General features: G+C 35.1%; 1 long non-coding RNA gene across 4 annotated transcripts in view; it reads left to right on the forward strand.

Moving 5' to 3' along the window:
• The first annotated feature begins 835 nt into the window (after positions 1-835).
• The window catches only part of LOC150096894 (uncharacterized), a 158,790-nt gene continuing 137,197 nt past the window's right edge, over positions 836-22,428 (forward strand). For all 4 annotated transcript variants that reach the window (XR_016549820.1, XR_016549821.1, XR_016549819.1 and 1 more), the window contains exons 1-2: positions 836-1,285; positions 4,359-4,526. This is a non-coding gene — a long non-coding RNA (uncharacterized LOC150096894). The remainder of the gene's footprint in view (positions 1,286-4,358; positions 4,527-22,428) is intronic.

The following is a 22,428-nucleotide window of genomic DNA, read 5'->3' on the forward strand; positions in this document are numbered from 1 at the left end:
GTAGATGAGGCCATTTACATTTATTTAACTTTTGAACAGTGAGGGGGAGAGGTTAGTTCAATCTTCACCGGTATTTTTTTTCTTCTATTCACGTTTAAAATGGGGGTGAAGCACACTTAGTCTGGTTCCTCTCCTATTATTATTATTATTATTATTATTATTATTATTAAAGGGAGTCAAGGACTCATGGAGGAAAAACACCACCCACACGAGCTGTCATAGCTTTACTTCAATTCATTCATTCTAGATTTACTCACTACTTCCGCAAGCAAACTAACTCACCGCTCTGTGAGAGAAAAATCTAGCTGTTACCATTTTCTTAACTGCACTCAAGTTTAACTTCCACGATTCCCCCTTCATCTCTCTCCCATCTTCCATATTATTATTATTATTATTATTATTCATGACATCTCCAAGGAGTCCGAAGACTCATCGCGGGAGGACACTTACTGTACAACATTCCGTCTAAACCACTATACCGAACCTCTACTAACAATCATCTACATCAACACCATCCACTGCCCAATAATATGATTAATTTTATCCCTTCTTCTAATCTCTCGTATCTTCTTTATCCCTCTTGTGTTTTTATCCTTCTTTATCCTTTCTTTAACGCATATGATTTTTAAAAGGAAAAAAAAAATTGAATTTTTAAGGGATTAGTATTTCTGTGTCTTGGAAACACAAGTTAAATATTAGGCATAAGTCTGGAAAGCATTATACCTAATTATGCCTAAAAATTGTATTTTCTAAAAAAATATTCATTGCGATTTTTCAAGGAATACGTATTCACATATCGCGGGTTAGCAACGTCGTCTATCGACTTATCGATAAATTACACGGTGGTGTGCAGTGTGTTTTGATGCGAACATGTAGAAAGCTTATGTGTTCGTTGTACATGTTGATTCAATTTGACGGTATATATATATATTAGAACACAGACTGATAAGTAAGTAATTATTTCTTGACTTATTGCTGGTATTATAACCAGCATCTTCAGAGCACAAAAAACTGTCGCAGTGCGTGAGACTACAACAATAGGGTATATTGTTGCTTTAGTATATTCAGCCAGATTGATGTAGTTGCATTGTAGTCTCGTGTACTGTGACACACTGTTTTTTGTGCTATGACGATGCTGGTTATAATACCAGTGAAATATCAGCAATAAGTCAATAAATAATTATTCACTTATCAGTCTGTGTTCTAATATACGCCATCAAAATTAATCAGCGTGTTTTGATGCAGTTGAGAAGGTCTGGAATGCAAATTTTCTTAGTGCAATTAAGTACGTTCATTGATGTTAATTGAAATTATGAATAAAAATTCCTTTAAAATGAAGTTGCAAGTTGCGAAGTTCGTATAGTTTTAAGTACTTTCCTCCCCACTCATATATTATTGAAATGTGAGCGAGTTAGGTGATGTATTGCAGTAGAAATTGTGCTAATTATAAGAACAAAAACCACTTCTGTGTGTGTGTACTGGTTTTGGTACTCAGACTACGGTATTTCCATTGTGTTATTCCACCACACATCTTCGTCAGGCTGCACTTGGGTTGTGTGCAGTTTTTGAATATGATAAATCGCACACTATTCTTATTCCTAATAAACTTGGCAGAGTCCAGAAAAAATGGATTTTTCTTTTTGATAATATTTTCATCTACACTCCAGTGATCACTGTATTTAGAAGATTTGCCCCTTATTTGAATAGTTGTTTGGCGATTTACTGTTCTCAAGTTGTACCTTTAAAACAGTATATGCCATACCTTATCAGGTAACTTGTGGCAAAGGTAATTCAAGTGCCGTGTGTTTCTAAATGGAGGGGGGGGGAGTCACTATATTTATTATATATATATTTATTAATGGAAAAAATTTTTCCATTTTCTAATATTTTTCATGTTTCTCTCACCCATGAAAGGTTTTTTGAAAAGCGGTTGTACATTTGTACAATGGGTGGGCAATTTTTTTTTTTTTCTATTTTATCAACCATATGCATTGTATTTTTATTTATTTTTTACATAGCCCGGAGATCCTGCTCAAGTGACCAAATATGGAACTTTTTATAGCTGCTTCAAGCCTCCAATAAGCCAGACAGTGGTTTCACACTGAACAATGAAATTCATCTCCTGCCTAAAGACAATCACAAATGTTCATGCCCATGGCAGAATTCAAACCTACAGCTTGGTTGGCAGGCAGATACACTAACAACTTGGCAAACCAGGTTATACAATTTAACTACCTTTGTGCAAAATTTCAGCTTCCTATCTCCCATGGGAATAGGTAAATTTTGATCTGCTAAGTGTATGCTCCTTCAGTCCACTGTCAATTTGTTTATGACTGGAGGTTTATCTGATTAATGCACCAAAGGATTATTCATTAAGAGAGACAATAAGAGTCTGTCCTCTGGAAGTTGTAATGTGCAAAGTTTAGCATGTGATGACGAAATTTAATAAATTTAGTTTAATCCTTTATCCAAGTGTAAGCAAACAAAGTTTGCGCCTGAAAATATCTTCAGGACTGAGATAAAGTAGTGCAACACCAGGCAACTCCAAAGGTGGACCAAGCTCTCATCACTCCTTGTCTCAGTATCTCCCATAATGGAAAGCACATCTCCTTGCAGACATATATACTGCAATGCATTAAGGGAAAGGCCACTAGTGAGGAGTAGATTTTTTTTTTTTTTTTAGAATAATGGATAAGTTAAATGCATTACTGGAAAGTACTGATGGTGAACAAAAAAATTTATGGCACACTGTAGATATGTTAGTGGTTGAATGAAACCGTCCCAGTGAGCCCACTGACCTCACGGAGGTCTTCTATATTAATAATAATAAATGAAAATCCTAGTTATGTCATTTAAAATTAAACAGGGCTTGTTATATAGAGATGGATAGATATCAAAGAGTGATTTATGGAGGTGCTGAGTCCATGAGAAGGCAGGTGACAGTGGTGTACCTCAGGGCTTGGTACAGTCCTCTGTTATTTAATTTGTACATTAATGATATTGGAAATAATTTGACAGGAAATATTGACTTGTTTGCTGATGATGCAAAATGGGGAAGAAGTCAATGAAAGTGATGTAGATATCTTGCAGGATGACTTAAATATGCTGGTGGTAAATGGCTGTAAATTTAACATTGCTAAGTATAAGCTGATGCACTTTAGGAGGATGAGATTATATGCTGTGTACTATATTAATGGAACTGAACTGCAAAAAGTTGATGAGGCAAGGGACCTGAGGGTTATTGTGGATAGAGAACTTAAATTTAGATATTGCAAAGGTTGCCAAACAGCACATCAAATTATTGTTGTTGGTGAACACGTTGACAAGCAGGGATGTTAAAGTTATTGTTTCACTTTATAAGGCATTAACAACACCACATTTGGACTATTGCAGACAGATCTGGTCACCTGGAATTCCTCAGTGATGAAGAAACATTGGAGAGGATTCAGAGGCTACTGACAAAGATTGTTGCAGGTCTGTGGAATGTTTCCTTTGAGGAAAGATTGAAATCTGTGGACTCCAAAAACTAGCTAATAGGTGTAAAAGAGGAAGTATGATAGAAGGGGTTATTAAAGGGGTTTTCTAGGATTGATACTAATGACTTTTTTCTCTACAGTGCAGGAAGAGAGAGAATGAGGGGTCATCCCTGGAAGTTGTGTAAGAGTGTGGTTAACAAGGATGTTAGGACTAGATTTTTTGTTTGGAGGATAGTGAATTGTGTGGAATACGTTGTCAGAGGTGATTGTAAATGCTTTGCCCATGAATGAATCAAAGGAGAAGTAGGATAGGTATCGTGTGAATAATGGTTAGTGTGTCGATTTAGGGTCTCCTACAATGAGTCTTCTGACTCTGTGGAGACACCGTTATAATAATAATATATAACAGATATATGAAATATCCTATTCTTCCATGTTTCATTATGTAGCTGCTAACATTCCACCACTAAGTAGTCGAGATGTCAGTTATTTTAATAGATGAATAGTATTTCTAGTATTGAATCTTATTGAAACTGTTTTATCAGGGTAATGTTAATTTACATTTTTTACTTTTATATTTCTAACACTGAAATTTTAGAATTACAAACTGGGCCTACTGATTTTGTATATTAGTTTTGTTGATATGTGTTTTTTATCTACTTAAGTGTTTTTTATTTTTCATCTTGCACTAACTACTAAATTTCAAATGTGGACTTTCAATTAAAAAAAAACATATCACATACAGAATTTAAAATTACATTTTCACCATGATTTTTTAAAAAAAAATTTTTAGTGTCTTATGTAAAGCTTATTTAACTTCAACACAAACAAAAGGATTTTTTTACTTATTATAATTAAAACAATTTTTCATATGCTTTACAGGTTGCATAGAACTTAAACTTGGTTTCACAGGATGTCTTTTGATGGAGCATTTTTATTTAAGAATCATGCTGTGCAAATAGATATTTACAAAAGAATATGGAAATATCTTTATGATTGCTGTGTGATGCCTTATAGAGAAGGAGAAAATCAAGATCAACAACAAACAGGGTATTTATTATATATACATATTTAGATTTAGCAGTGGTGCATATACTGCTGCACTAATAACTCTCTGCCCATGTTGGTGGAACTTTTTTGTTCAGCTGAAAACTATTGGTTGTAATATCTTTTAGGATGTGACAGGTAGCACTGTCTGTGATAGTGGTAAAAAACTTTAGGCCGAGCACTTCAATGTAGGCTGGTAGTCCGTTAATTTCGGTTTGTTCTTTCAAGTGTAGAGAGGCCTCGAAGTTGCTGAAGGACAAAAAAGTCCCACCAACATGAGCAACGGGTGTTTGATATTGAGTTTGTGCTCAATATCAGAAATATTGAGTTTGTGCTCAATATCAGAAATATTGAGTTTGTGCTCTTTTTAATTTTTTTTACTGTGTCTGGTGATATTTTTGTGCAATAATGACTAAGAAGGGTGAAGTAAGTGTTAAAAAAAATTTTACAACAATTTTAGCCACAAAAAATAGTTTTTGAGAAATGCTCATTTTTTAAAATTTAGTGCTTCTTTCCTTTTGTCCGAAAAAAAAAAAGTTGTTATTGCATTGTCAACTTTGCATAAAAAAGGGTAAATCTGGTATTTCAGAAAAGCCGGAGATCGTTGAGTTTTATAATGCTACTAAAGGTGGCATCGACACTTTTGATAAAATGAATTTCAGCATACGCAACAGCTAACATATGTTTTAGATTAGTCATATGTTTTAGATATGTATGTGATACGGACAAACAGGTGGCCACTGCGCATCTTTTACAGGATGCTAGATCAGGCAGGGGTAAATGCTGTTATTTTGCACAATTTGTTGCAAGCAAATGAGGGCTTGGCTTGTCAGAACTTTTTAAAAAGTTTATCATTGTCTCTCGCTAAACTGTACCTGGAGCATCATATTGAAAATGTTTTGTTAAACAAATCATTGCAAAGCAGTATTTTATTTATACTTCAAAAAAGAAACGAGCCGGCTAATGTCGACAAAATGGAAAAAAGAAAAAGGTTATTATTGTCCTACAAACCTTGAAAGAAAAACATGGGTTTCTGGTTGCATGAGATGCAAAAAAGCAGTTTGTGATGAACACCAGGTATGTTTATGCTGTGAATGTTTGTAAGCTTTTTTTCTTTATAACTTATCAAGTTTTTCAGTAAAACAATACATTTTGAATGAATATTTTTATTAAATAAATCATGTAAATAAAAAAAAAAACAATGTGCATTTATACCATTTTTTTACATTTTTACAATTGCTGTAAAATTAACTACTTTCAATTGCAAAAATAGTTATTGTAATTTAAAGATACGATTTTGTCATTAATTTTGCGTTAACGTACACACATTTACTTACAAAAACTAAAAAAAAACAAGTGTTTTGGTCTATACAAGCAGAGATATGAATTTTTTAAATTTTTCAGTCTTTTCACCCTTTTCTGACGCTTATTTGTTTAAACAATTATTTAAATAATTTTTTTGCTATTGTTATTGATTGTACCATGTTTTGGAATGTATTAACAATGTGCTCTTTGAACGCCAGCTTAATTCAATAAAAACATCACGCTGACATGGTTTACATTGATCGAATACAGCGACATGGGCTGAGGGTTAAGTATATCAGATATTTTGTGAAATATGCAAAAATCTTATGGGTTTTCTTCAAAATCTCTAAGTATTGAAGGCTGAAGTTTAGTTGAAAACCAGGTAGGGATTATACTGGTTCACTGTTTCTTCACAAGTGGTGTGCTCCACTCTTGTTAATCATAGTGTATTGTGTTGTGTGGTATTTGTATTGATATTCAACACAATACTAAAGGGGCAATGATTTGATAAATGGTTATTTGATAAACAGTGCTGGCCTAAGCTGTAGTAAAAATAAAATGAAAATAAAATCTAATGTCTAGCAGCCAGGGGGCCAGATAGTGAAAGTATCCTCAACGTATCTAAGCCAGACATTGGGTTTTAAAGGAGAAGAATCTAGAGCATGTTGCTCAAAATATTCCATGCAAAAGTTAGCAATTGGGGTGGGGGATAATGGTGAGCCCATAGCTATGCCTTTTTTTGGTAGGTAGACAGTGTTTAGCCACACAAAAAAAAAACATGGGGCCAGATAGCGAAAGCATCTGACTCCATGGCTGCCAGACATTAGACACTTTCCTCAGCCACCTAAACAAACAACACAAATGCTTACAATTCATAATTGAGATTGAAAAGCAGAAAACATACTTCTGTTTCTAGATACACTTGTCATCTGTCTTCCTTCTGGCAGTCATACCTTCACTGTTTACTGGAAACTGACACATACTGGCTAATATATGCACATAAACTCCTACCACCACCCAACACAAAAACTAGCTGTCATTAATATACTAAAAATCAGGGCTTTCAACAAGCACCTAAAGATGAATTAAAAATGATCAGCAATATCTTCCTAAAAATGGCTACAGCCAAAATACTATCAACAAAATTCTTCACGAGACCTCACTTAAAAGCAAAAATAAACTAGACTACAATAAAACTGTAACCATTCCATACATTAAAGGGATGTCGGATAAAATAAACAGAATACTACAGAAATACAACCATATGTATGCAAAATTAAAGCACTTACTCAACTCATCCAAGGATCCACTGGCCCACCCTGGAGTATACCACATTCATTGCACCTGTAATTTGCCCTATATAGGAGAAACAGGATGCATAATTCCTTTCAGAAAAAAGGAACATAAACGACACATTAAATATAATAACTATGGTAAAGCTGGCCTTTTTGATCATGCCCTGAACACTTTACATAGGATTGACTAGAAAAGCACCTGTTGTTTACATCACACCAAAACATGGTATGAACAATAAATTTAAGGAGGCCTGTGAAATTCTTATCAACCACTCTAATCTTAACAATGATGGTCTAAAAATCGTGACCCTTTCTTTGATCTTCAAGCTGCATGCCACAGAGGAAGTGTGAAGGTCAACTGCTGCTTCTCAGACTGCTGCAAAGATTAACCAAGCAGGAACCATAAGTACTTTTTTGTTTCAGCCCTCTTGTGATATACATAGTATTATGAATAAAAGTAGCTGTACTGAACCTAAATTATGCAGTGAACAAGAAAATCATTCTATAGTTTATAACTTGCAGTTATAAATAGCTAAACCTACCACAGGAAATAGATCGATCTAAAAATGTAATTCTCAAATGTGATGTGCAAAATGTGGTCCTTACATCAAGGAGGACATTATTAAAAGTCATACTAAATGTAAAGTTAAAGGAAGTGATGTGTGGCATTTAGATCATCTAAAATATAACTATGTGTTTCTATTTTCTTTGAGACAACTGACAGTTAAGGAATGATTTGCCAGCATGGGGAATACCAAGTGAGGAATGAAACCTGCAAAATTATGAATATAAATACACGTAGGAAACTAGAAATTTTAATACACTGGATGCCTGAAATGTGGAAAGGCAGCAGGAGTAGATGATATTCGACCAGAAATGCTGAAGTATGGTGGTATAAAAGTCTTAAAGTGGCTGCACTGCATAGTTCAGAAGGCCTGGACAGAGGGACGAATTCCCAATGATTGGAGTAGAACTCTCATAGTACCCATATATAAAAAGGAAAATAAAACTGAGTGTGAGAATTACAGAGGTATTTCATTACTGAGTGTTCCTGATAAGATATATGATAAGTATACTTGAGAAACGGTTGAGGATTGTGGAAGAGAAGCTTGGTGAAGAACAAGCCGGATTCAGGCCAAATAGAGGCTGTCAGGATCAGATCTTCACTTTACAACAAATAGTCGAGAAATCATGGGAATATAACAAAGATCTGTATTTAAGTTTTGTAGATCTGGAAAAGGCATATGACAAGGTGCCAAGAGAGAGCTATTCAAAATGCTACAGTTATGTGGTGTTAATGGGGCATTATATCAAGCAATACTTAGTCTTTATTTGAGTTGTAAGTCAGCAGTCAACTGAAGTCAACTGAATAAATTTATATGGAATAAGAGAGAAATTAGCCAAAAACTAAATTAGCTGTATATAAGACAGTGTTCAAACCAATTTTAACTTATGGATCTGAGAGCTAGGTTATAAGTAAAACATTTGACCAAAGACTAGAGATTGCAGATATGAGAGTCCTGAGAAAGATTAGGGGTATGAACAAATGGCATCAATGGCAATATCATATTAACAATGAGGATATTAGGAAAGAACTAGATGTTGTCAGAATCGAGGACTGCATTAGCAGAGCTAATCTCAGTTGGTATAGTCACTTAAGCAGAATGGGAGAGGAAAGATTTTTTTCCTAAACAAGTGTTTTTTTCCAGGTTGGCAGGAAAAAGCCTTATAGAAGATATAGGTAGATTGAAACAGTAAAAAGTGCCTTAGAAGACAGAAATATTATAGAAGACCTGATAATGTTGGAGTTTTGACAGGTAACAGACTGATTTGGTGGAAAATTGTACATAGGAAGTTAATGATGATGTATATTTTTCATGTAGTACTATCATATCCTGTACACCCCCTTGAGGATATATATATCATGAATTTGATGGTGGATGCCACCCTACAACTCAAATCACTTGGTTGATCTCCACTTTGAGGAATTCAGTAAAATAGAATTTCTAGAAAACATTGCACCCTCAACAATTAAGAATAATGACTGTCGCATGTTCTAAGTAACAAAAAAAAATTAGTTATAGAACTCAACGAAGGAGCAAAAATTGATGACATCCCATACATTATACGAGTGAAGATGGTTATGTTAATAGTCATCGTCCCAGGACAGCTGCCCTCCTGCTTCTGCTTTAAAAAAAAATCAGACACCTATGCCGACACCACAATGAGCCGAAATGTTAAAATTGCAATCGCTTAGGTCATGCAGCAGGTTAATGCAATGATAGTACGTACGCATCCATACTGAGACAAAACAGAGCACCCAGACATGGAAGGCAGAGGCATGCAAGACACAAAAGAGTATGAGAAATGCAAAGATGAAAATAAGGGTAATCTTCCATTGATATTTATTAGTGGAAGCAAAAAGCATCAACAGATAACAATCAAAGGGAAGAGAACAAAGACTATAGGTTACAAAAGGACAACCAAATCACTGGTCCCCAAATCTCTATATCAAATGATAAGAGAGGGGAAAGCCACAAAAAAGAAATTCCAGAAAGTTGTCCTGATTCATTAGAAGTATTACCAGAACAGGAACCCCGAAATGAGTCATAAATAATCACTAATCCTAAATCTCAAGGAGAAACAAGTAACAAATCTCCAGTGATACTAAACATACCTCGTAAAATGCAATGAAGGACAAAAATTAAAGTCATGCTGAATGTTACCAGAGCCAGAAGCAAAGCAGAAAAAATAAAATAAAGAAATAGATCTGAGCAATTGTAACACACAAAAAATCTGAACCAAAATGAAGCTAATGAGCCTAAACTGTAATGGACTAAAAACCAAAGAATGTCAAAACCTGCTAATGAACGAAATTTTAAAAAAAACATGGCTGGATATTGTAATGCTACAGGAAACAAGTATTCACGCCCCCAGAGCGTGGTACAACTAGAAAAAAGACTCGCCAAGCACTATATCCTAATCAACAAACTTGCTAGCAGTAGTTCTAGTGGAGGCGTAGCCACTCTTATCAAAAGGGCACCACACATGCAACTACTGTCCCACAAGGATTCTTTTAGGCACAGACCTCTGTCAGTTGATATAAGTCTTTGAGAATAAAATAGTAACGTTAATGAATGAATGTGTATCCCAACAAAGCATGATGAAAATGCTACTTTTGGCTGATAATTAAAGAAAATCTGCACCATAAGGACATGGCAGTAGGTGCAGGTGATATGAATTTTATTGAACAGCCTTCCACTGATCAGGAGAAAGAGTCCCAAGCCCCACAGAAAAGACACATCAAGACTGTGGGTTCACAGATGCCTGCATTCTAGAAATAAGAACTTTTTTATACAATGAAACCTGTGGCGAATTCATGACTAAACAAACACACGTAATAACCACAGTGATCAGTTTTAATAAGTAAATATTTCATTCCAAGTATCTTGTGACATCGTCAGTACAGTTAATTCGAACAATACTAGGAATAACATACAGTTTGGGTGCATGATTACAATGGAATCCCAATATGCGTGCAGTCACGTGTTATAGAATTAAATTAAAATATAACTGGAAGGGGAAAAAAATCACATTAGAATAAGATAACACATGTAAAGAGATTATTTTGTATGACAATTTCCCATACTTTAGGAATAGCAAGAATGTCATTACAGTTGAGATTTGGTCTCTGAAGTAGGGCTTCAGCACTTTCAAAAAAAAAATTTCACTTGTGAACCCAAACCAAAAATTTGGCTACGATATGTAGATAATGTCTTTGCAGTCTGGGATCATTCCAAACTAGAATTATACCTGTTTCTAGATAAAATAAACCTTCTTCACCCTCACATCAAATTTACTCTAGAAAAAGAATCTCCACAGGGTATCATCTCCTTTCTGGATTTACACATCCAAAGAAAAGAAGATGGTTCCATTTCCAAAATTGACTTCAACTGTTAGATGATTATTATTATTGGTAATTTCCGATTCAGGCTTGGTCACTACTATTTGTTGTTTATCAATGACAAGTAGTGTGTCAGTTTGATAGTGCACATCAGAGTTATCATCACTATTCTTAGATAATTGATTTACAGATGACTCTCCTTTAGTAGATGGTCCCAATTCATATAGCAATCTAGACTGCTTTGTCTGATGCCTAGTCTTATCATAATCAAGAATTTCATTTCTTTTGGTATATCTCCTCTTATTCATCAGGGATATTTCCTTCTTAGAAAAATCACAAGAGAATTGATATCTTGCTAAGAAGTTTGTTTCTAAGATAATGTGGGAGCTCAAATTGGAAGTAGTGGGAACAACAAGTAAGTCTTGCCACACATAGAGTCCAAATTCTGGTAGGTATATCCTTGCTCGAAGTTTCTCATATGCTACAGAGTTTGAATCTGAGAGAGAAGTAATCCTTACAGGTTGTCTCAGCTTGGCAGTGTTCTTCCATAGTTTGTTCTTTAAGGTTAAGAAATAATCCATTCTGATGGTAGAGGCATTGCATCCTGTGTCTAATAAGATGTCACATTTAGAGCCCAGGATATCTCCTCTAATTCTCATCATTCTTTCATTAGATGCTTGATACTTCTGAATTCTGTTATTTCTTTTGTGGGTTACATATCCAAATTTTGAGTTCCATCTGCTGTTATACTTGTTCTCCTTGTTATGGAAACAATTCCTGGCATAATGTCCAACTTTGTTGCAATTATAACACTTAAGAGGATTTCTTTGTTTTGTCTCTGTCTTAGATTGAGGAATAACAGACATCTGTTGTCTAACGTTATCTAGTCCTTGAATTACTTTACTTAGACTAGTTAAAATAGGTTGATTTTGTTTTTTCACTTCCTGTTTAATCATCTCATCTATTTTATCAGTAGTGGGGTTTTGATTTTCTTGAGTCTTCAAGGAATTAGCTGATAATTGTTTCACAACTTCATTAAGACTATCTATTATTAGCTGATTCAATTTATTCACCTCCTGGTGAATTAAAGTTTTTACTTCTGTCATCAGTTTCTTGTCAAATTGCTCCTTACTTTCAGTTATGCAGTTAATACTACTTGAGTTTTCTCCAATATTCTTTGCTTTTCCTTTTTCATCTTTATTTCTCTTTTCAACATCTGATTGGCTGAAGGAACAATCAGTCTTATTCACAACATTCACAAGACTTACATTGGTTGAGGGATAAAGGTCTCCTAATATTTGTTCTTTTTCCTTAACACTTTTGAGACACTCTTCTAAAGTAGAATTTTTTTTCTTATATGCTGTTTCTCTTAGTTCTTGCCTAAGACCTTGCCGGAACTGTTGGAATACAGCCCAATCTAAGTGAGGTTTATCTTCATTAGTAACATTCAAACTGTTGGCTAGTGTCAATAACCGATTGTAAAAATCAGTAATAGTTTCCTTATCCTTTTGAACGACTCTTTGTAACTTCCATAAATTAGGGCCTACACTTTTAAGTTTACAAAATTGAGACAATAAGGTTTCCTTAAATTTAGAATACTCAAACGTTTCCCGAAGTATTGGAGAAGAATATAAGAATGTTTTTGCTTTACCTATCAATTTACTTCTGATTAAAACTAGCAATTGAAAATCAGTCCAGTTTGCTATTTCTCTAAGTTTTTCAACATAGGTAAAAAAAAATAGTACATCATCTGATTCTTCACCTGAAAATTGGGGAAAGACTTGTTGTGGGTTCACCGTACGAAAGAATTCACTATCATTCATTTCAGAACTTGATGTAACAGCCATAGTGATTAATGAATTACCAATTTAAATAATACAATCCTTCTATTTTAAAACAAATTTTTATCTTTGCCTGATTCCAGATTATAACCAGTTCATTGTGATTTATTTAATTTACTTTCTAAAATTCAGGGAGTAATTCTACGATTATTATTACAAAACCAAATTCAATCTCTTAATTTATAGTTGTTAAATTACTTCTTATCGATTAAATCACATCCTACCGGCTGTGCCATTTGTTGTGACGTTCTATTTTCATGTTCGAATCCGTCATCTTGTTATAAGTTACTTTCATAAAAAGAAAACAACTAATTATGAATTGGTCACCAATCCAAGGTAGAGAAATTTCTATTATACTGCGCCGCTCTATCCTTACATCAGTCTATATAATATAGCAGGATCAATTCACAGATAGTTAGTTAGTAGTCTCCTCATTCATTCTGGCCGAAGTATTTGTTTTCCACTTGGGATTCCCGCAAGATTCGAATTTTTATGAACGGTGCAATAAAAAGGAATTCAGGCAAACACAATTAGATTAACAAAATAAAACATTTAATATAAGTTATATAATACATACATACATTTCACTTCTAATCTCAAACAATAGGATCAAGTTAAACATTAGGTCAAGTCAATCACATTAGTTCAATCTTCCAACTTCCACATAAGCTTTCACAGTTTCTGAGTCACAAAGTTCCTTCACTTAATTTAAATATAATAGAATTTCCTATTTAATCAGTTTCCACGCATCTCTCAGCCATGCTATACGCTTAAAACACCGCAGGCACTAATAGCTGTAAATATTTCTCAAGCAAATTTATTTTCAATACTCAATCTCAAAGAATTACCACAGTTAAAGTTAGGTTAAACATAGCGTAACTAACACTCAATCCTTTATGCATTGAAATAAATCAATATAACAGTTCTTACCAGAAATCGTCCTTAGTATATTAATCACGTTGTGAGTATACTTTCAAAATAATAATTATTACACTTAAGAACGCATCTTTAAGACTTTTCCACAGTTATAACTAAAACACTTTTAACCGCGCTTCACAACTCTAAATATCAACTGTAGGGTACATTAATTATCCTTGTTATCACTCATTAACCAATTAAACTCTGTATAGTTCTTCTTAGGGCAACATAGAAATAAGTCGCAATTCTAGACTAACTGGATTTATTCAGAATTCTCCACTGAGCGTCCAGTTCTTTATATTATCCGATTACGGCATTAATTTCCTTTTATTATCACTGCTGACTTCACTTTCAGCTGACTATAAGATTCACTTCGTCTTCGTTCGCTTATAAGATACTATCGCTTTTAACTTCTGCTCTTGAGAACTTTTCATTTACCTTCCACCTCTCTAGTTAATACCCTTGCTTCCTTTCGCTTCAAAAATTCCGTCCCAACTCCCTTGTTACCTTTTATTTTTTTTATTATCCTTCTCGAAGCTCATGGTCTGTTCCACTCGTGCTCGTTTACTTCATGCGTTTCCATGACAACAAATAAACGTAAACATTTTCGTTAATATTACATAAGGCTATACCATTACATTGAGTTAATAAAATTACAATAAATAGGATTTTAGAGTTACTTAATCAACTCTTTCATTTCGTATACAGATAATTATAATAACATTCACGTTACATTATATAAGTTACAATAAATTATACACATATAATTGTTTATTCAATTAACAGCTGATTAAATTCAGAATAAATACTTAAATAATAATTCTTAAATAATGATAAATAAATAACTTTTATACAAATCATGATTAATATATAATAAACAATGTTAAATGTGAATGGAAAAAAAAAAAAAAAAATACACAACACAGTTTCATTCACAGTTTAACATGTCTATCGCAAGCTGACATTTTCAGGTCGCTATATTCACCGTTCTTCTGCTCATCATCCATCTCAAAAATTTGGCATCATTAAATCATTAGTTACCAGAGCACACAGATTCTTCTCCTCTGAAGAATTTCTAAACCAAGAATTGGAAATAATCAAAAATACGGCCATACTAAATGGATATGATCTTAAAACAACTCAAAAAATCATCAGTCACTTTCCCACACATCAACCTAGACAAGAACAAGCCCATAGGATTCCCATACCTTATGTCAAAGGCATCTCCAAACGTCTTTCAAAAATTATGAAGAAATACAATCTTGCTACTACCTACAAACCCATCAACCAGATCTATAACTTGTTACCTTCTCCTAAAGATAAACTCTCACCTCTGATGTTACCTGCTGTGTACGAGGTCTCATGCTCCTGCAAATTGTCTTGCTTTGGACAGACAGGTAGATCTGTTCATAAACACATTTCAGAACATCAGGACCACATCTGTCTTTTCAAACCGCAGAAATCTGGCCTTGCTCATCCTGGAGTTGAAAACTCAAACCATAAGATCCATTGGGAAAAGGTCAAACTTTTACATAGATCATTATATAAACATGAACGGTTATATAAAGAAAGTGCTGAAGCCCTGCTTCACAGACCAAATCTCAACCGTAATGATGTTCTTGCTATTCCTAAAGTATGGGAAATTGTCATACAAAATTGTGTAAAATTGCGTCTTTGTTGAGAGATCCTGATAAGATAAGTGTTATTTTAAGTTATCATTGACAATTTCGCTTGAATATTACATACTTTTGTTTGCTTTTCATGTCTTAGTGTGTCTGTTTGTGTGTTTTTGGTGTTTCAATTATTAATTTGATAAAATACGATAGCAGCGTGCACATGGCTCCAGTAAGAAGGAAAATGCGGGTAGTAATAATGGTTCACCATCTTTGTTCAATAACAGTAATATAAAGGAGATTATTCAATGTACTATCGGCGAAATGTATGTTTTGCAATGAGCAGTTGGAGTATGGTTAGATGATGATAATGGAGTGAATGTGTGTAGAAAATGAGGAATTAAAGTGTATTTCAAGTCATGAGTGTGATATTTTTGTCAAATTTCAGAATATAGAAAATAGTGATATGATAAGAGATTGCGAGGTTGTACCTGAGAGCTGTGAGGGCGTGAATGTAGAAAGTGTGAATAAAGGTATTAATACTGAGCAAATTAATGGTTTAACAGATAATAAAAAACATGAGATACATGCAATGAGTGAGATCGCGTTGTTAAGCGGAGCGATACATAGAGTAAAGTGGCAGCTGGAGCGTATGTACAAATGTCTACTGAGTGTACCAGCCAATAAAAAAAAGTATGATAGGAAAAATAAGAGTATGATTGTGAACATAAACAAAATGAAGGAGGGACTGCTGTATGGAGATTCGTTAGTACGAGGTGTGATAGTAGAGAATTTGACAAAATCGTACCAACCTGGTGCGACCATTAAGGACGTGAGTCTATTAGGAAGCAAAAGCAAAGTGTGAAAGAAATGATAGTGGTGGCAGGTATGAATGATTTGAAAGGAGATAAAATGGAAATGATAGAGGACCTGAATGAATTGCTTGAGGTAGCAAAAGAAAAGAGTGAAAGAGTTAGGATGATTAGTCTTTTGCTGCGGTATGATAGTGAAGAGTTTAGGAGGGCCATAATTTCAAATGACTTTATGCGTGGGTTATGCAGGATGAGTGGTGTGGAATTTGTGGACATGTGGAGTGAGTTCGATGGGCGAAAGGATCTATATAAGATGGATGGTTTGCATTTGAATGGATTCGGTGTAAGGAGATTTGAAAAAGTGTTGTTGAATGAAGTGGATGTGCAGAATCAGGAAAACTAGATTTATTAAGGGGGGTGATTTAGATATGCAGACGTTAGGGAGGCAGTTGAGTGTATGAATGAGTATAATATACCCGAGCGAATAAGGACAACAAATCAGAATGGGATAGTTAGAATAAGGCATCAAGGTAGGAATGGAGCTAACGGGGGTCTGCAATTCATGTATACTAATGCTAGAAGTTCATGTTGGAGGCTTAATGGATTTTTTTACAACACTCAAAAAGAATTAAAATAGAATTTAATACTTCCTATATTTCGTCCTAGTCACTAGGACATCTACGGGGTTTACAAAAACAGTTAATGTAACGTACACACAAATAATAAATAATACTGAGGCCAACCACGTGGGTGACACTAAAGTCCTATCTAGTTGGAGTGCCCTCTAAGGGCAGTAGTAGGTGGCCTGGAATATAAGGTGGGATCTCTGGTGACGAGTGTTTCCCAAATCTTCGGAAGCTTAATACAATCGTATTTATTCAGATTTGGTTGGTTTTTGAGAGCTGCTGCTGCTTCTAAGAAAAGTCTCTCTTTCTTGAATTTGCTGTGGTGGAGCATGGTGGTTTTCTTCCAAGAAACTCTGTGGGTGGTGTCCAAAACCTGGTCAGCCAAGCCTGAATGGCCATAGTTGTGTTTGCAGATGTAAGACTTGTGTTCCTCTAGGCGGATGGATGCTGATCTGCCTGTCTGTCCAAAGTATGCCAGCTTACAAGAACAGGGTACTTTGTAAACTCCAGGCAGAGAGAGAGAGAGGAGGGAGCTGATCTTTTGTAGAATGGATAAGGGTAGCAAGTTTGCGGTGGGGGTTATATGCTGTGTGTGGTTGTACTTTTTTAGTATCTTGGCTATTTTTTCAGATGTGCCAAGGATGTAGGGTATGGTGATGGCATTTTTAAATTCTTGTTGACAAGAAGGATGGGAAATAGGGGAGGAGTTGATTATTTTTTTGATACTGTGATCACTGTAGCCATTGGAGAGGAAAGTGTTGTGTATGTGGTTAAGCTCAGTAGTGAGGGTGGTTCCACTGGAACAAAGATCGTGGGCTCTCTTGGTAAGAGTTTTAATAATGCCATTTTTTGGATTTTTTGGAGGGGGTAGCCGTTGGCTGAGAAAGTGTCACGGATGTGATTTAGTTCAGTGGTTATCCTTATCCGCTCCACCAAAGACCAACCACTTCCCCTAGACCTACCTGGTGTATACCAGGTCCCTTGCAGCTGTAAACTGTCCTACTTTGGCCAAACAGGCAGGACAGCAAATATCAGAATCTCAGAACACAAGGATTACATCCGATTTCACCAGTACAGCCACTCTGGGCTTGCAGACCACGCTCTGGATACTCGCCACAGAATAAGATGGAAGAAAGCCACAGTAATACACCGCAGCAAGTTCAAATATGAAAGACTATTCATGGAATCAGCCTCGGCCCTTAGGAACATGCCAAACCTCAACAAATTTGGATGCATGAAACTGCCCCAAATTTGGGAAACTTATCAGAAGAACTTCAGCCCAAAGGCCAAGAACTACCAATATAGCCCGCCAGGGGGCACCATCAGGACTTTAGGAAACCGCTAGCTTCCTAGCTTCAGTCTCATTTGCTGTTATTAGTACTTGTGTGCACGTGTCTTTTTAGTAAGTTCCCAAGAAGATGGCAACGTGACGTTCGCCGAAATATCGGAAAGTGTATATTAAAGTTTATTTAATCTATATTTCCAGTATACGCTGCCAATTCCTTAAATATTAGTTATCCATACAGGTTAGAGTGACCAGACGTCCCTTTTTTAAGAGGATTGTCCTCTTTCTTAGACTCTGGTCTGTTGTCCTGACAAAACCTTAACGGGAAGCTAATTGTCCCTTTTTTGAATTTGTGGCATGACTTCATTCTTGTAGGTTCAAATATGGAAAGGATAATGCCTCTGCTGGTGACATGTGATAGCTTGAGATCAAAAACAAGCATGCTTTGACGATTATCAACCATTATATTATCAACTTTACTCTCTCTCTATGATAGGATGAAAATGTTGAGAGGCTTATACGCTGGTTAAAAATGATAACTAATATTTAAGGAATTGACAGCGTATACTAGAAAAATTTTCTGAAAATTGGCATCCCTTATCCGCTCCACTAAAGACCAACCACTTCCCCTAGACCTACCTAGTGTATACCAGGTCCCTTGCAGCTGTAAATTGTCTTACTTTGGCCAAACAGCAGGACAGCAAATATCAGACTCTCAGAACACAAGGATTACATCCGATTTCACCAGTACAGCCACTCTGGGCTTGCAGACCACGCTCTGGATACTCGCCACAGAATAAGATGGAAGAAAGCCACAGTCATACACCGCAGCAAATTCAAGTATGAAAGACTATTCATGGAATCAGCCTCAGACCTTAGGAACATGCCAAACCTCAACAAATTTGGATGCATGAGACTGCCCCAAATTTGGGAAACAATTATCAGAAGAACTTCAGCCCAAAGGCCAAGAACCACCAATATAGCCTGCCAGGGGGCACCATCAGGACTTTAGGAAAACGTTAGCTTCCTAGCTTCAGTTCTCATTTGCTGTTATGTAGTACTTGTGTGCACGTGTCTTTGTATTAAGTTCCCAAGAAGATGGCAACGTGACGTTTGCCGAAATATCGGAAAGTATATATTAAAGTTTATTTAATTAATATTTCTAGTATACGCTGTCAATTCCTTAAATATTAGTTATCAGGATGAAAATGCTGCAACCAGTGGCAGCACTGCTGCATCTGGGTGGTAACAAGGTTACTTTGTCTACCATACCATTTTTTTTTTTTGCTTCTTATGTCAGTCTGTTAGTAATTGTGAAAGTTAAAGTGAGTATATATTGTGAGTGGTGGTATTTCATCCAGATTTTATCATGCCAGACTATGTTCATTTATTGTATTAAATTGATGGTCGAAACGAATATATAATCACTAAGAATAAAACTGATTTTGTGCATCTGTTTATTACTATGGATGAGACTTAGAATCACCATTACACACCAGAATCCAAACAGCAGTCAAAATAGTGGATAGACTGATGAGCGCTAAAGGAGACAAAGTCTGTTCCATCAGCAGGAAAGGCCATGGCATCGGTGTTTTGAGATGCTAAAGGAATTTTGTTGATTAAATATCTTGAAAATGGTAAACAATAACTGGGGAATATTATTCCGAAACTTTTAACCAGACTAGATGAAAAGTTTCGTGAGAAAAAGACCTGGTTTTCAGAAGAAAATATCATCTTTCTTCAGGACAATGCACCTGCCCACAAAGATGTTTTGCCAATGGGAAATTTAAGGGATCTGCACTATGAATTGTTGGAACATTGACCCTATTCCCCAGATTTGGCTCCCTCTGACTTCTATCTATCTCTCTCTCTCTCTCTCTCTCCCAAAACTAATAATCCTCCTCACTGGTCAGTGTTTTTCGTTGAATCAAGAGGTGATTGCATCTGTAGAGGGATGTTTTGCAGATCTTACTGGGAACCACTACAGGGATGGGATAATGGTGTTGGAGCATTGCTGGAATACATGTATTAGTCTTGAGGGAGATTATATGGAAAAATAAAAATAATTTTTAAATTATAAATTCGTTTTTTCATTATTAGGCCAAGAACTTTTCAGACCACCCATGTATATTGGATATTTTGCAGAAACAGCAGCTGACTGAGAAAATTATTGCATTTTCTGCAACACCAACTTCGATGGATACAAATTAGGTGGTTCCAACAATGTATTTTCAAGACTCAACAAAGGGATAAAAACAAACATTCGTGATTTAGAGATAAGTTTATGGAAGTTTTTCACTTGGCTATACTACTAATAATATATTAGAACTTACTCCACCTTTACCATGAGTTGCCCAGTCCTGAAAGTTCTTCAGGTGCAAACTTTGTTTTGCTTACACTTGGATAAAGGATAAAACCTAATATATTATAACATTCATGCTATTGACTGTGCTGCTCATGTTATTCATAATGGTGTAGAGACAAGTACTGATATTTTGCCTATTGATATCGAAACAGTTGTAAATAAAATATTTCAGTATTTCCATATTTACACTATGAGAGTAGAGGAATTGAAGAATTTCTGCCCATTTACAGAAATTGAATATAAAATAAACGTGTTCTAGGTAGTGTACATACAAGATGGTTATCATTACTACCAGCTGTGATTAGGATTATTGACATGTATGATGACTCAGATCTTACTTTTTATCACAAGATAAATGCCCTACATTGTTGAAATCATGTTTCAGTAACCAATAATCAATACTTTGGCTCCATTTCATGCAAAGCCAGCTGAAAATATTCTCATCAACAATAATGAAAATAGAAAGGGAAAATATTTCAGCAACTGAAGTGGTAGAAGAATTGGAATTGCTCAGACAGAAAATTACAAATAGGGAAGCTGAGAACTTTCAAACATTTAAAATGTCATCAATTATTACAGAGCTGAAGGATGAGTGTGCCTTTGATGAAAAAGAATTTTTAGACACTACAAATTTATTTTATGAAAATTTCCTTGAATATTTAAGCAAATGGACTTATCATTTCCAGCCATTGAAAGCATTTCACTGGATTAAGTTGCAAACCCTACTAATTTGGGCTGAAGTTGCAAGCAGCCTAAAAGTAATCAGTGATATTGATAGCAAAATATTCAATATTGTTGATGAAGATGAATTATTTGATGAAATCAGCCATATAAATAATATTGTAAACTCCAAGATGGAAGAATGGAAGGACACAAATGCTAAGCGGACAAAAAGTGGTGGGATGTGTTTAAGGTGCTCCAAGAAAAAAAGCATTCACTACAAAAACATACTGCCAGTTGTTGCATTTGTTATGGCAATCCCAGGAACAAATGCAGCTATGGAGAGAATTTTTTCTCTCATGAGTTCTTTGTGGTCTGATGAAAAGAACCGCTTCAACACCAAGACTGTGAAAGCAATGAGTGCGATCAAGACATACTTTGACATTTAGTGTATTGACTTTTATGAGTGCATCTTGAAAGAACCAACACTTTTGGAAGAAAGGGATAAAAACAAACATTCATGATTTAGAGATAAGTTTATGGAAGTTTTCATATAAATATGATAATATTGATACTCCATAATTCTCATGCACACTTCAGTCTTGTGTTTAATTTATTACAAATAATTATACAGTAATTATAATTATGTGTTATTCCATTTTTATGTAGAGCATACCAGAAGTTGTCCCATTTTCATCTCCTTTTTGTTTTGAAAATCTGGTCACCTTAATATAGGTGTATCCATATACTACATATTCAAGTGAAGATGAGGTAGAAGAATTTTACAGCAGTTTGCAACAAGTAGTATACAGTACTGATAAAACAGATCTGTTTTAATATTAGGTGATGATTGGAATGCAAAAGTGGGTGAAAAAGAGGAACGAGGCATTTACTGGAAAATTTGGTTTAGGAGTGAGGAATGAAACTGGAGTAAGGATATTGGAATTTTGTGTTGAGAATAGTTGTTTCCAACAACATAAAAGAAGATTGTACACATGGACTTCGCCTAATGGAGAATACATGAATCAGATATATTGTTCCCAGCAGTAGTTGAAGTAGTATTATCAAAGAAGTAAAAACACTTCCTGGTGCAGACTGCAGGACAGATCATGAATTATTGATAGCTGAAGTTAAATTGAAATGAAGGGATAAGAAGAAACAAAAGGACAGTATCAAATTTGATTTAGTTCCTATAAATGAAGCATTTAAAGTAGAAGTCAGAAAGAAATTAAAAAGTTTGGAGAAGACAAGGAAGAGAATTAGAAGAATTGTGTCAAGAAA

Source organism: Typopeltis vanoorti, chromosome 18 (genome assembly GCF_054136105.1).
Source record: "Typopeltis vanoorti isolate ZY-2024b chromosome 18, IOZ_Tvanoo_1.0, whole genome shotgun sequence".
NCBI lineage: Eukaryota > Metazoa > Arthropoda > Arachnida > Uropygi > Thelyphonidae > Typopeltis > Typopeltis vanoorti.